Source organism: Eriocheir sinensis, chromosome 50 (assembly GCF_024679095.1).
Source record: "Eriocheir sinensis breed Jianghai 21 chromosome 50, ASM2467909v1, whole genome shotgun sequence".
NCBI classification, from domain to species: domain Eukaryota; kingdom Metazoa; phylum Arthropoda; class Malacostraca; order Decapoda; family Varunidae; genus Eriocheir; species Eriocheir sinensis.
Genome location: NC_066558.1, coordinates 9,147,781 through 9,163,371, shown reverse-complemented (window position 1 = coordinate 9,163,371; position 15,591 = coordinate 9,147,781).

Genomic DNA, 15,591 nt, shown 5'->3' with positions numbered 1-15,591 from the left:
CTCCTATCTGAGCCCCGTCTCGAATGTGTTGATTCCCTACGTTTCGCGAAACAAGAATGTTCAGAATGTCCTGATTGTTTGCAAAAACTACATGTGAGAGATGCCTTACTTTGTGCTTGCAATGCTGCTGCTGTTGCGAGGGGTTGGTGGTGAGGGTGTTCCTGAACCTTGACTTCTAACTCTGAGACGAAGTCAACCAACTTCCCGCTCGGTTTGAAGGCCAAAGGGAGGGCAGAACGGCGGTTCTTCTCTGAAATATGAAATAAGTAAAAAAACAACTCGAAAGCTGTCTTCACCTGGTGCTTTTGCATACAACCCCCTGGAAGCCAGAGCGCGTCTTCTAGGCTCTTGACACAGTCAACCGCCAGCTGATTTGCCTCAATCATGGCGTCCCAAATCGGCTTTGTTGAGGAATTTTTTTGGAGGGACTCAACCGTGTGTGCCATCTGTCTTACGATGCTTGGTTTACTCCCGCCCCCGAAGATTTTTATGAAATTCCTTTTAAAAACCTCATAGTTTACACCAATGTCCCCCGAAGCGAACGCTGAGGACTGCATCAAATTCAGTGCCCGAGAGCCTGGAAGTAACCGTGACCGAATGAAAGCGATTTTATCATGATCTTCCGTAATGGAGGAATTTACGATGGCAGATTCACACAAATCTAAAAACTGTCGCGCCGAAAAGTCGGTCTCGCCTCCCGAGAATTGTCGAATACTGGCGTGAGTTGGAATGACCCGAATCGGGGGCGGGGGGAAGTGGTGTGGGGCCCCGGGAGGAGGGGGGGGAGGTGGATCGACAGGCATTGTGATCGGCCGAGTGGGGGATAAGTAATCAGACGAACCCGGAGGTGAAGGGGCGCTATCCCTTGGGAGGGAAGAGTACGTAGCCCCCGATCGCAAATTCACCACATTTAAATCACCGGAGTTTGCACCTTGCTCCAATTCCTCCTCACTTGAAGGACGAGCCAACTGTTTAAAGGTGTCGCCTAGTTTAGCGAGAGTCTTTGTTCATACTATGGCGTAAATCATTTACAAAATAGGAGCATATGTTGAGAGCTGTAAAAATGAACCAATAAACGGAACGTGTATGAATGAAGAGGTTGCGGTGAAACCCTAAAAAGGCAAGAAAGAATGGCTAGCAAGGTGCCTGTTTAGACGTAATAGAAGTTAAGGTTATAATGGAATGCCCTAATGATATGGGTATATTGAAAGAATAACTATATAAACAAAGTGGTATGGTAAGTGAGTATACCATTGAAGCTCACGTTTTCTCTCGAGCGGTGAAAAGAAAACGGAGGCAGGGCACACCGATGAAGATTAACTTTGATCAGGGAACTCACACTATACTCAATAGACTCGCTAGCAAACAATAAGAAAGAATCAATATCTTATTCGAATGAACGTTACTCTCACAATTATGACTGATTAACAGCGGTAGGAACACAGAAATAAAAAAATCGTGCCCCTGCACGAACAATAATGAAAATAAGACGAGTCGGCATATTTGGACAAGAAGGGAATATCCATAAATACCAAGATTAATCAGCTGATGTAGTGGAGAGGGCGACGGCTTGTGATGCCCTGGGTTACGGGCAGTCGTTGTAGGCGCGTCAGGAAACCTTTGCCGCGGCCACAGCGGCGGTGAGAGGTGAGGAATGGGCTGACATCGGAGGACTCGCAATGGAGGTAGAAAAACTGCTGACCCAGCAATTGGAGCGGCCGCGGATGCGGCGGCTGGGAGCCGGTACACTGCCGCCAGACGTATGATGGCCGCGTCGTCCTTGTTATAGTAAGAGATGGGCGGCTGTGGCAGATAAGACGACTTGGGTGTGTAACCTCTTGAGAAGACGCCTTGCAAGAAACGGTAGTGGGAACAGCTTGCAGTCACCGGGAGATGGCCGCGGGTACCCTTGCTGACTGTTTGCCGGAAGAGGTTTGGGCCGATGCTCCCGGCAGCGGCGGTGGTGCCGCCAGCTGTGGAGCGAGGGGCATGCGGGGTGTCCCAAGGTCAGCGGGGCGTGCCTCCTCGTTGCTGGTGTGAATACTTCTGCTGTATCGTGGAGTGGCTTGCAGGGTTCGTAGCAGTGCTGGCTTGAAGCGGGGGAGCGGCTTGTAGATTGTGGCCCTCGCTTTCGGCTGCGTAGGCCTGTGGGTGTGCTCGGGGCTTGGAGGCTTGACGCCTGTAGAGTTGCTTGAAGCTGGTGTGCTCGAGGCTTGTAGACTGGACGCCTGTAGAGTTGCTTGTAGCTGGTGTGTTCGAGGCTTGTAGGCTGGACGCCAGTAGAGTTGCTTGTAGCTGGTGTGCTCGAGGCTTGTAGGCTGGACGCCTGTAGAGTTGCTTGTAGCTGGTGTGTTCGAGGCTTGTAGGCTGGACGCCTGTAGAGTTGCTTGTAGCTGGTGTGCTCGAGGCTTGTAGGCTGGACGCCTGTAGAGTTGCATGTAGCCGGCGCCTGGTGAGGTGCTTGTAGCTGGCGCCGAGTGAGGTGCTTGAAGCTGGCGACTTGTGAGTTGCACGTAGCTGGTGCCTTGTGAGATGCTTGTAGATGGCGCCTTGTGAGTTGCACGTAGGTGGCGACTTGTGAGATGCTTGTAGCTGGCGCCTTGTGAGTTGCACGTAGCGGGCGCCTTGTGAGATACCGCGGACGGCTGGTGCGTTGCCGCGGACGGCAGGTGCGTTGACTCCTTCTTCCCTTGTACGCCTGTCCCCGGAGTTTGTTGGTGAGTTCTCGTGGCTTGGAGGAGAACGAGGTAGCGAAGGCACAGGCGCGGGGTGACCGCTGCCAACCAAATGTAACGGGCTTGTCGGGGGGCGTTTAAAGGGTGTTGATTAAGACTTCAGCTTCCTTAAGGCGAATTATATTCGTAGCCTTTATGTACAAGAAGCGACGGAGCGAGAGCGACTGTCGTTGTGTGTCAGTCGGACTCTCGTGAAGGAGAGGCGAGTTACAGGTTGGAAAATAATTGTTACAATTGGTCACGTATGTCAAGGTGACCTCCACGCACCATCGGAGTGCGAAGTATACAAAACTGAGACGGTAAACACTGACGGACGACATTCCTATAAGGTGGCGTGATCTATCTGTCGTGGGTTTTTTCCATTGACAATTGTATGCCTAATTCGTGGTGATATTAAATAATAATAATACATTGATATCCTACTATAACACTTTCCTGATATTTTATTTCACTATGAGTTGCCTTATTTTGTCTCATTTGCTTTTATCATATGTGCCTCTGCTGCATAGTTGTGCCTACTGAACTTAATATCTTCATGACCCTGACACCAAGGTCAGAGCTTGAGATCATACCGTGTCCTACATCCCATTTTCACCTCCAGGCTCGGCTGTCTCCCAGGACCACCAAGTTATTGCATTCCATTTAAGACAACTCATGTGTTACCTTCTTGATGTCCTCCATCATGTATTTCAGCTTGTTTTATCATGCTTTGCTCTTATATTGATGTGCCTTGCAACATTTTTATACAGTTTTTATTGTATAAAAATGTAGTAGGTAGGAAGACACCTACCGAACGGGCGCAAGCCACTCCCGGTGAGGTATATATAGGAGGTGAGAAGGGAGCTGAAGCCCTCCAAAGACCCTTCCCATGTCCTCACTAACCGTTTCCCTATTGTCTCACCAACACCGGAGAGTAGTTCAGCATGCTCTCTAAAGACAGATCCTCTCTTTATCCACACCACACTACATTCTCACAACATATACACCTTTTCCCAAAATTAAAATTTCAAAATGGCGCACATACACCAAGCCTCGGAGTCCCCGCCTGGGGGGGGGACCACAAATTCCCCCAGGGAGGACTCCCCTTCTGGCTGCCGACCCGAGAGGTGTCTTGATAACTCCTCGAACCTCTTTCTTCTCAATTTCTGCAACATTCGCGGTCTTCGCTCTAATTTTCATTCTGTGGAACATCATCTCTCCTCCTCTAAACCTCACCTTCTCTTCCTTACCGAAACACAGGTTTCTGAGGCTACTGACAGCAATCTCTACTCTGTTCCCTCCTACTATCTCTATCCTAAATTTCAATCCAAAGCTGGATGTTGCGCCTACGTGCGCAACGACATCCCCGTGCCCACGACCTTGACTCTTCTGAATTTTCCACCATCTGGTTAAGACTTCACTGTCATTCTATTACTAAATACATCTGTGCTGTTTATCTCTCACCTAACTCTACCAACTATGTAAAATTCTTTTACTATTTGAATTCTAAAGTGGAGCACATCTTGACCCACTCTCCCTTCGCTGAAATCTCCATCCTAGGAGATTTCAATGTTCACCACCAGCTTTGGCTTTCATCCTCTTTCACTGACCATGCTGGTGAACAAGCCTACAACTTTGCTATCCTCAACGACCTAGAGCAGTTGGTCCAGCACCCTACACGTATTCCTGACCGTCTTGGAGATCGGCCCAACATTCTAGACCTCTTCCTTACCTCAAACCCTTCTGCTTATTCTGTCAAACTGTTCTCTCCGTTGGGCTCCTCCGATCACAATCTTATTTCTGCATCCTGTCCTATCGCTCCTGTACACCCTCTGGACCCACCGAAGAGGCGATGCTTCTGGCATTTTGCTTCAGCTCGGTGGGACGACCTGAGGATGTACTTTTCCGATTTCCCGTGGAATGATTATTGCTTCCAGGATAAAGACCCCTCTGTGTGTGCTCAGCGCATCACAGAGGTGATTGTCTCTGGAATGGAGGCATACATTCCTCGTTCTTTCTCTACTCCTCACGCTAAAAAGCCTTGGTTTAATCACGCTTGCTCTCGTGCTGTCAATGATAGAGAGGTAGCTCACAAAAGATACCAGAGCCTTCAAACTAATGCTAATTATGAACTTTACATTTCTGCCCGAAATCGTGCCAAATCTATTCTCCGACTAACACAAAATTCTTTCATTAATAGAAAATGTCAAAACCTTGCTTTCTAACTCTTCCTGTGACTTCTGGCATCTAGCCAAAACATCTCCTCCAACTTCACTTCTTCATCTTTCCCTCCACTCTCAGTCCTGACGGCAACACTGCCGTCTCATCTATCTCTAAGGCTGAACTCTTCTCAAACTTTTCTAAAAACTCCACTCTGGACGATTCTGGGCATATTCCTCCCACACATCCCCCCTCTGACTCCTTTATGCCTGTTATAAAGATTCTTCAAAATGATGTTTTCTATGCCCTCTCTGGCCTCAATCCTCAGAAGGCTTATGGACCTGATGGAGTGCCTCCTATTGTCCTTAAAAACTGTGCCTCCGTGCTGTCACCCTGCCTGGTCAAACTCTTTCGCCTCTGCCTGTCAACATCTACCTTTCCTTCTTGCTTGAAGTATGCCTTCATACAGCCTGTACCTAAGAAGGGTGACCGCTCCAATCCCTCAAACTACCGTCCTATTGCTTTACTTTCTTGTTCATCTAAAGCTTTTGAATCAATCCTTAACCGGAAGATTCAAAAGCACCTTCCACTTCTGACCTTCTATCTGATCGCCAGTATGGGTTCCGCAAGGCGTTCTACTGGTGATCTCCTAGCCTTCTTAACTGACTCTTGGTCATCCTCTCTTAGCCGTTTCGGTGAAACTTTGCTATTGCGCTGACATATCAAAAGCTTTTGATAGGGTCTGGCACAAATCTTTGCTTTCTAAACTACCCTCCTACGGTTTCTATCCTTCTCTCTGTACCATTACCTCCAGTTTCCTTTCTGACTGTTCTATTTCTGCCGTGGTAGACGGTCACTGTTCTTCCCTAAATCTATTAACAGTGGTGTCCCACAGGGTTCTGTCCTATCTCCCACTCTTTTTCTGTTGTTCATTGATGATCTTCTTTCCAAAACGAACTGTCCTATCCATTCCTACGCCGATGATTCCACTCTGCATTATTCAACTTCCTTAATAGAAGACCCACCCTTCAGGAACTTAACGACTCAAGGCTGGAGGCTGCAGAACGCTTAGCCTCAGACCTTACTATTATTTCCGATTGGGGCAAGAAGAACCTGGTGTCCTTCAACGCCCCAAAAAAACAGTTTCTCCACCTATCCACTGACACAATCTTCCAAACAACTATCCCCTATTCTTTGACAACACTCAGCTATCACCTTCCTCAACACTAAACATCCTCGGTCTATCCTTAACTCAAAATCTCAACTGGAAACTTCATATCTCATCTCTTACTAAATCAGCTTCCTCGAGGCTGGGCGTTCTGTACCGTCTCCGCCAGTTCTTCTCCCTGCACAGTTGCTGTCCATATACAGGGCCTTGTCCGCTCTCGTATGGAGTATGCATCTCATGTGGGGGGCTCCACTCACACAGCTCTTCTGGACAGAGTGGAGGCAAAGGCTCTTCGTCTCATCAGCTCTCCGCCTCATACTGATAGTCTTCTACCTCTTAAATTCCGCCGCAATGTTGCCTCTCTTTCTATCTTCTTTCGATATTTCCACGCTGACTGCTCTTCTGAACTTGCTAACTGCATCACTTTCTACTCATGCTCATCCCAATACTGTCCAAACCCCTTATGCAAGATTTAACCAGCATCTTCACTCTTTGATCCCTCACGCTGGTAAACTCTGGAACAATCTTCCTTCATCTGTATTTCCTCTTGCCTACGACTTGAACTCTTTCAAGAGGAGGGTATCAGGACACCTCTCCTCCCGAAACTGACCTATCTTTCGGCCACCTCTTTGGATTCTTTTTAGGAGCAGCGAGTAGCGGGCTTTTTTTTATTAATGTTTACTTTTTTGTGCCCTTGAGCTGTCTCCTTTGCTGTAAAAAAAAAAAAAAAAAAAATATAATGCACCATTGTTGGTTTTGCCTGTTATAAATCGGGTCATGTTCAGTTAACAAGCTTTGAGTGTCTCCCATTGTTTATTTCAGTTGTAATGCTTAGAAGCTTTTTTTCTCTGCCCTGTCAAACAGTATGCAATGCTTGCCATTATCTGGCACTTGTACTGTTAGTATGATATTTTTACTCAGCTAAGAGCATGTTGCAAAAGGCAAAAGTACGGTTGGGGGCATACACTGTAGCAGCGTGTGGCCTCGGTGCTCATCTCCGTAACATTGGCCCTTGAGCCTGTGGTGTTAGGGAACCCATTACCCTGGGACACAGGACCAGTGTGACATCCGGGTTACCACAGTTGCAAAGGCATTATAATATTCTAGCATGCATAGAATGCTGTATGCTTTGCTTGTATTTAAAGCACTGGATATGTTTGCTACACCCACACACCCACACCCACCCACACACACATATATATATATATATATATATATATATATATATATATATATATATATATATATATATATATATATATATATATATATATATATCTACACCATATTTTTCCTAAAATAACAAATTGATATAGTGTAGATAATACTTAATAAAACCTAAGAACAAATATATTTTTCTTTACCCCATTAGCAAGTCATTTTACAATAATGAAAAAAAAACAAGGAAGGCCGGATAGGGTGCTGTGGCAGGTACTTCAAAAATAATAAAGCTATCCTTGAAAAGTGACGTTTTTGGTGGGCTGCAATAGATGGCGCTACTTCCGCACGCCCGAGAAATTACTACATACCACTATCTCTTCGTATATAGTCTCTTTGGGGAGACGGGACTCGGGAACGCTCTCCGCGGGGGCTGCGCCTGCCAGCAGTAGTCTTTCATGCGAGAGGATTCAGGACTGCGCATGCGCGAGGAAGCCACGTCTCGTGATTGGTGGAACGTTGCCCCGCCGTCGCCCTTCAGCGTAAACACATGATCCTGATCTTGATGTCACAGGAAATACGAGATTTCTCTCCAGCCAGGTAGAGTCCCTTTATAGAGAGAGTCCCGACATAGGCGGCCCTGTGTATAAGGCTGTTGGGCGTCATTTTTGGCCCTTCGAGCACCGCGCCGACTTTGAACTGGGGTAATAAAAATATAATTTTACCTATTTTGGAAGCGGATTCGGCTGCTTTTTAGTGTAACAATGCCTTGCTGCCTAGCCTTCGGCTGTAGCAACATGCCACAGAGGAGATAAAAAGTGTATAATTTAACTGCAAGGCCGCTGAGAAGACAGAGGTGTGCTAACAGTCAGTCGTCTTGGGAGGAAACCATCGGTTATGACAGCAAGACACACACACTGCCATTGTGTGTGTCTTGCTGTCATAACCGCCCTCCTTTTGTATTATTTATGGAAATCATTGTGAGAGAGGCACAGCTACAAGGACTGAAACAATCGTTCACCTCACGTCCAGACATCGAAGCTGATGAGGGAAGCTGTGGCCCTTATGGCCAAAATTATTGGGTGTGATCTCTCCCACAGGGCTCTAGCTGTTGTTACAGACTCACAATGGATATTTCATACTCATCAAGGCCACAGTCTAATATACTGGACGTGTTACAAGAGTTTAATGAACAGAAGCTAGCTTTTGGTGAGCCATACCTGTCTTGGTAAAACTCTAGAATCGCACCCAACTCACTCTAAAAGTTAACACATTATTTGTTTAGATTGTATTTGCTAGTCATCACTCTGGTAACCGTTTCCATTATTATTACTCGTTTATGATATTTTAAAATGCAGGGAAATATTACTATTTCAGCAGTGATAGGTTAGGTTACTATTTGGTCATGTGAAGGGTCTTCAGCTAGAAACTCCTCTAGGTTGGCTTATAAGTGCATTTTTATATAACAGCCTAATATATAAGGTTGCACAGTCTTCATTTTCATGGGTACCAATGTCATTATAATATGTTGAAGACATGTGCATTTTCCTACAGTATTCTCTAAACCTAGCTATTTTGACCCACAAGCAACATGAAACACGTTTACATGGCCTTAGTATTTTACTGTATTTTTTTTAATCAACAATAAGTATTTAAATTAAATTAAATGTTATTGAATTATAATCATTTATGATTTATCTTCACAATACCTTGGAATCACACAGAACATTTATTGCAGCAATAGTGTGTGTGTGTGTGTGTGTGTGTGTGTGTGTGTGTGCGTGTGTGTGTTAAGTTGTTAACACAATAAAGAGAGCAGCTCGGCGAGTAATGGAATCAGTGCCTCCTCCACCCCCAGATAATTAGTTTACACTAATTTTCTCTCCATATGCTAAAGTTGCCTACTGCAAGCAGGTAATGGAAAGGAAGCAAAGTGCCTTTGCAGTGATAAAGCTTGAGTGGTGTGTCAGCCACGTGGCCCATGACAAGTAAATCAAGGCTCATTACGTTCAGGAAGCAGCGTCCCTCCTTGCAGGCAAGGGTCAGGCGATGAAGGGATATACAGGTAATAGAAAGACTTCCCCAACTGCTGCCGATAATGCTTTACAGCGATAAGTATTGTTAAATCCATCCATCACAGCAGCAACACTCAAAGAGAAGCACCCAGACTTGTGTGAAGGCTCTCAGTACCCTCTGAGCGCTGCCGCCTTTCAAGGTCGTCAGCAGCCCGCCGTGACACGCCTATATCACAGGCTACGTGGGTTACTGAGTGCAGACAGTGGCTGATCGTAAGGCTAATAATAATCTCCTGTCACCTTACGGCACATAACAACGGCTGGTGACCAAATTATGGTAAAATATAAGGGCGTAATGGTGGGTTGGCGATACCTGTTGATGTAGACATAAACAGTCTTTTATTTACTTTCCCAGAGCTCATTGGCTGCTGGCTTCCTGCTGGCTGTTAGAGGAAGGTGTGCAGGTCTGACAAAAGTGTGCTCAGTTTCATTGGCTGTGAAACAGAAATACAAAAGAAAGCGTATGCTTGCGTTTGAAAAGCGCGGCGAAAACAGGGCCAATAATGGCGTCCAAATCTTAGGTTGTCGGGACTCTCTCTATCAAGGGACTCTACAGCCAGGTGTCAAGCCTTCGTATCAGCACTCGGCAGCTCCTGTGAAAGAACACAAAACACACAGAAGGACGGTGTTCTATTCGAGGCAAGATGTCATTGCCTACATCTTTCACGCCATATATTCTCCAGGAACTCTATCACTGCCTCAATCACTCGCCCATTGTCTCTCTACTCAGTCCCAGCATCAGCACCATCCACTCCCTTACTGTCATCCCATTCATTTCTCGTCCCATCTCACTCTGAAACACTTGCATCATCTTGATCTTGATAAATAATGCCCATTGGACCGTGCAGGTGCATAACAAGAACGACATGCAACACAGTTTTGTCCACCCCCCTGTCTCACTTTGCTGAGGGACTCAGACCATCTATGGTTCCTTGCATTCACATTCAAACATTGTGTTCTAGCTCGGAAAAGAATGTCATCTCCCATGCTTCCCTCATACCACACCTAACACTTTGGGGCATTTTCTTCCTGATACCAGTCGAGGATTTCCTTTCTCCATCTCCTTCTTCCACTTGTTCAGTCCTTCCTTTTTCACAGCTTTATCTATTACATTCTTTCACTTTCTTACATCCTATTCAAATCCCTCTCCGTTCCTATTTGTTATTTTATATTCAGACATTCTGCCTAGCCTCAACAGGTCGAGATACCCACCTACTTAGCGTACTGATTTTGTCTAGAATTTGCCCACATGTATTCTTCGTCCATTTGCCGTCCCTTACAGTCCACAAGTAGACCTTTCTTGTTAGTCTTGCATCCTCCATTTACTCTAGCTTCGCTTTATATCTCTTTGTGCTCGAGGCCTGGGCAAGGAGATAATAAATTACGTAATGTGTTACATCTTCACCACTACCTTAGGCAACTGACTTTTACTCCTATATAGCTACACACAATAGATCATATATTACCTGGAAACGATGCTCTTACCTGGTGGGGCGGTTGTATATGTTGCAAGTACGTTTAATGTTGTGATGCCAGGCTAGGCAGCAAGGTTCTTTAAACGCAAGTACTCTAGGCGGGCACCAGATCGTACAGGGATGGTCAGGAGGCTAGGGGGGCAGGTCAAAGGGTTGAAAGAGATGAAAAGAGTTCATATTCGTCTGAGGACAAATAACTTTAATAAGATAGGCTATTATGTCTAACATTCCATGTCAAATTCAAACAATATTAATTTTCCTTCTTATTTTCAAATATATATATATATATATATATATATATATATATATATATATATATATATATATATATATATATATATATATATATATATATTACTTCAATCATTCACACTCGAAATAAAACAGAAGGCTCAAGGACTGCAGATTATAAGACATCTGTCGAAATATGAGGCACCTAAACATTACACATACTAAACTTCTTTTTTTTATCTGCAATTATGTTTCATTTCCCAGGCTGATGATCTATTATGTGACTTATCAAGTTCATTATTCTTGCTTCATTAATCCATCATCCATCGATAGATTAATTAAATCCTCCATATTTTGGGAGGATTAAAACGATCAAGTAACTGAATTGCAAGAACTGAGTAAACCGAGTAGTACTCACTCAAATCCAAGAGTCGAATAAACCGAGTAGTACTCACTCAAATCCAAGAATCGAATATACCGAGTAGTACTCACTCAAATCCAAGAATCGAATAAACCGAGTAGTACTCGGACCGAAACTCACATTCCTAGCACATACATACCTACACTATGCAAACAATCAATTGCACTCGCAACACACACAACCAGAAATACCAAACATTCCACATCAACACTTCTATGGACTATCAATTCAATTGTAATTTCAGTCTATCTTTGTAAGATAGCTAGTCCAAAACATTAATTGGCTTGGTCCACATGCCCTAGACTGACTCCCAACATTTTAAAGTCACCAAGATACCCCGTGTTCTGCACAGGATGCAGAATCAATGAGGTCAGGTGTCGCTTTTGAGGAGTGAAAGCATTAATTGTTCCGAGTGCCACACAGTTGGTTTTAATGGGTTAGCCGCAACTCCACCGATTTTGGCAACCACTTGTTTGATATGGGAATTTAGTTAGAGATCGCTGTCAATGGTGACACCCAAGTCCTTCGGGACGGGAACATTCTTAATAGGGTTTTCATTGAAGAAACAGAAGCTGTTGCCATAAGGGTGCATCCAGTGACAGGAAAATCTTAGATGGGCACACTTACTTGGGGAGGGCTTCAATCCCCAAGTAAAGGATATTGTAAAGAGGGTGTTAATATTCTGCTGGCGCTTGGACTGAAGCAGCATCAGGGCTGGAGGATGAAGACAAATGTTGGAAAAGATTTGCTGGTTCTTTTCTCGACAAAACTTTGTAAGTACTATGATAACATGATTCAGTGATGTAAAAATTGCAACACGAATACAATACAGCTCAAGATTTATGGATAAGAATGTACGAGGACTGTGCAGTTGAGACTAACTGACTTCCGTGTGTACTGCGCATAATACTTGTACGTTTAAGGAACTGAAGTACATACACTGGTAAGAACGCACCTCTTACAAGCCATAACCCATAAATATGACACATAGGACATTATTTTTAGTCAGTATGATCTAGTCCAGTGGTTCTTAACCTTTTTACTACCATGCCCCCATGAGTGTTTGGTCCTTGGCGTCATGCCGGCCCCCCCACCCACCACTTCAAGAAGACCTTTCATATACAACCTCCCTGAAAAGTTTTTTTAGTGTATTATTGTGCAGATCACTTCATAATATCTTTATACATACTGACAGATTAATAAAACGCAAATTGATTGTGATGCTTTTTTTTTTTTTTTTTTTGCTTGGAGTGTGCCCCACAAGAATCACTGGTCTGAAGTTGATACATACAAACAGCATGGTGAAAGTCCCCATCTTGCCTTGTTTATTCTCGTCTCCATACTAGCAAGTTTTGTAGAGACGGCATTTCAGAGGACTTGGCATTAAAGAAAGATAAATGAAGAAGATCCATCACATGTCCAACCCGGGCATGAGATTGGGAAATGAGAGACAATTATGATATCATTATTTCCAACAGTAATTTTCAGTTGTCTGAACACTATCAATAAACAAGTAAAACAACCAAGGTGAAATTTATGCTCCGATATACATACCAATTTTACTTTATAAACTATACAAGAGATGTTTACAAATTGTGTTTTTTCTATTACTGCATACCTTGCCCTAATGGAAACATAATATAGCTTGCAGAGGGCTATAGCACATCCAACCCCAGCCTGGAGCTAGGGTAAGAGAGATCTTAAATGAAGATGATCATATTAAAAAAATAATATATAAATAATTACATAATAAATAAATAAATAAATAAATAAATAAATATACATATATATATATATATATATATATATATATATATATATATATATATATATATATATATATATATATATTGAGATATGGCCAATCAAAGCTTGATAAAGCTGGTATCTCCGTTGTTTTTTACCAGATTTGGATGAATTCCACATATTCTACTTGTGAACATAGATGTGATAAAGCACCATATGTTTCAACTAAATATTTCAATATTTACTTCTAAACATTGCCAATTGCTTACAACAGGGTAACGTTGCTGGAACCGCTGGAATTTCGAGTATTGTGCCTTTGCCGGTAAATTGACTTTACCTCACTGCTGGGGGTCACCAGAATGTTATATCATTGAAATGGGGTTTAGTTTTACCAGCAGTGGGCAGCTTCCCATTCCTCCATAAACATTCCTCGCCAACCTGGATCAGTAATCAAGATCTCGCACTTACGTTTCACCTTCCTCCATCTTCTTTTGCTTTGTGTGTCTCCTCATCAAGTGAGAGGGTGTTAACAGTAACTGTGTTCATGTTCTACATCCCCCTTTGACACAATTAGAATGCTTACTTGATCTTCAATGTTTATTAAGCTGTCACCTATCAGTCGTCGTGCTTTAGCATTAGGTTTCATAAAACATGTTTTTTCATCTGATTGCTTCCTCTTCTTCCTGGGTGAATATAGCTTATCTTGTTTCGCAATGTTTTTATTGTTTGGCTCCTTGATTGTACCAAGATCTACAGGCAACTTAGAACTGCTTGCTGGGTACCTTGTGGCAGCATCCATTACAGCAATAGCTTTTGATATAAGACTTTCCACTGACTTTATTGGCTGGGTGTCTTCTATGTTCATACATTTAGGTACCAACTTCAAAGAAATTTGGTTCATTAATTTATCCAGGCATTCCTCCTTATCTACTGACTCACTGGACGATGTTTCATTACATACAACTTCTTGAATAATTTCAATCTCCTCAGCAGAATTGGGTTTGATGGGCTGACATTTATCTTTTCTAAACTGAACAACAGCATGTATTGGCTTACAGATGTTACATTTGCCTTCATCATTATCTGCACAAGAGCAGACATACATGCATTTGCACACATTGCAAAGGGGACATCTCTCTCTACATGTCTGACATGTTAGGTCATGGGTCTTGACTTCATACTGCCAATCCCTAGAGGAGGCTGACTGCACATGAAATCTGCCATGATCTACTTGAATCACTTCTAGATCCTTCCCTTGCCTATGCCGCTCATAGAAGCAAGGCCCTTTCCTTCTGTTTGTTCGGTTTCGCATCAGGTCACTCATTCTCTTAATACAGTTTGTCATTTACCATCTTTTTCAGTGCTAATAATGTGCAGTCCAAGCGCTTTACTTTTTTCCCTTCTAAATATACATACTTCAGAACTCTATGCATGCTTTCTAGGTGATTATTGGTGTGTGTGGAGTTCTTGAAAGGTCTGGACTCCCGAAAATCCCGTAAATTCTCAGCAATAAAAATATAAAATAAATTATCTGAAAATTGAGTTCTCAGACTCACAGCCCTATCTAGTCACTTATTTTTATTTATGACAAGTCACACTTCTCATTGGACAAGCAAATACCAGATGAACCTGCTCTTAAGTTTATTTAAAGCAACAAAGAAACTCGCTGGAAATTAAGGAACAATTAATTAATTCCAGGCACAAAGCAACCTAGCTACTATCTTAAAACATCCTATGCAATAAGAGTACTTAACTGTAGGTGGGGGAAGTCGAAGCCACCCTGATCTCCTCCTCCTTCAGTCCTCTTCTCGCACCTTCCAGCAACAGCCCGCCTCTCGTACCTTACCTCCAAGGGCTTCCCTCGCCTGCAGTACACAGTCACACTGACTTGTGGATACTACAAGGCCGGAAAGACCACCACGATGAACAACGTGGCACGGAAGGATGGTGAGGGACGTCTTGTCGCGATTGAGTCTGGGAGGAAGATGGCTGCGGGGAGCGGCCCGCCGACCAGAATCCTCAGCGCCCCGGCCGCGGTCAAGATGCCAGCTCTCGCCACACTGACATCTCTCTTTCTGCATAACACTTATACTAACGCCCTAACGGCTATCGATTATTATTTATTAATAACCTAACACCATGCACTATGTAATAGTGGGTCATGCATCCCACTCATAATTCAGCTTTGGCAGCAATAACGAATATGATTTGAATAAGGTCCTGTTTCCCGCCTTCTAGTTTTCCCGCCTGTCCTGTGACTTACTTCCCGCTCTCTCAATCAAAATGGCGGGGACTCCCGCGGTATTTTTCCACGGGCTATTCCGAATAATTAAATCATGACAGTGTGAAATGAAACATTAATACGAAACCATTTTGGCCACAGTCTGACTCTATTCACATCCAGATAATTTTGAATGAAATAATTATGAAATTCCTTGAAACC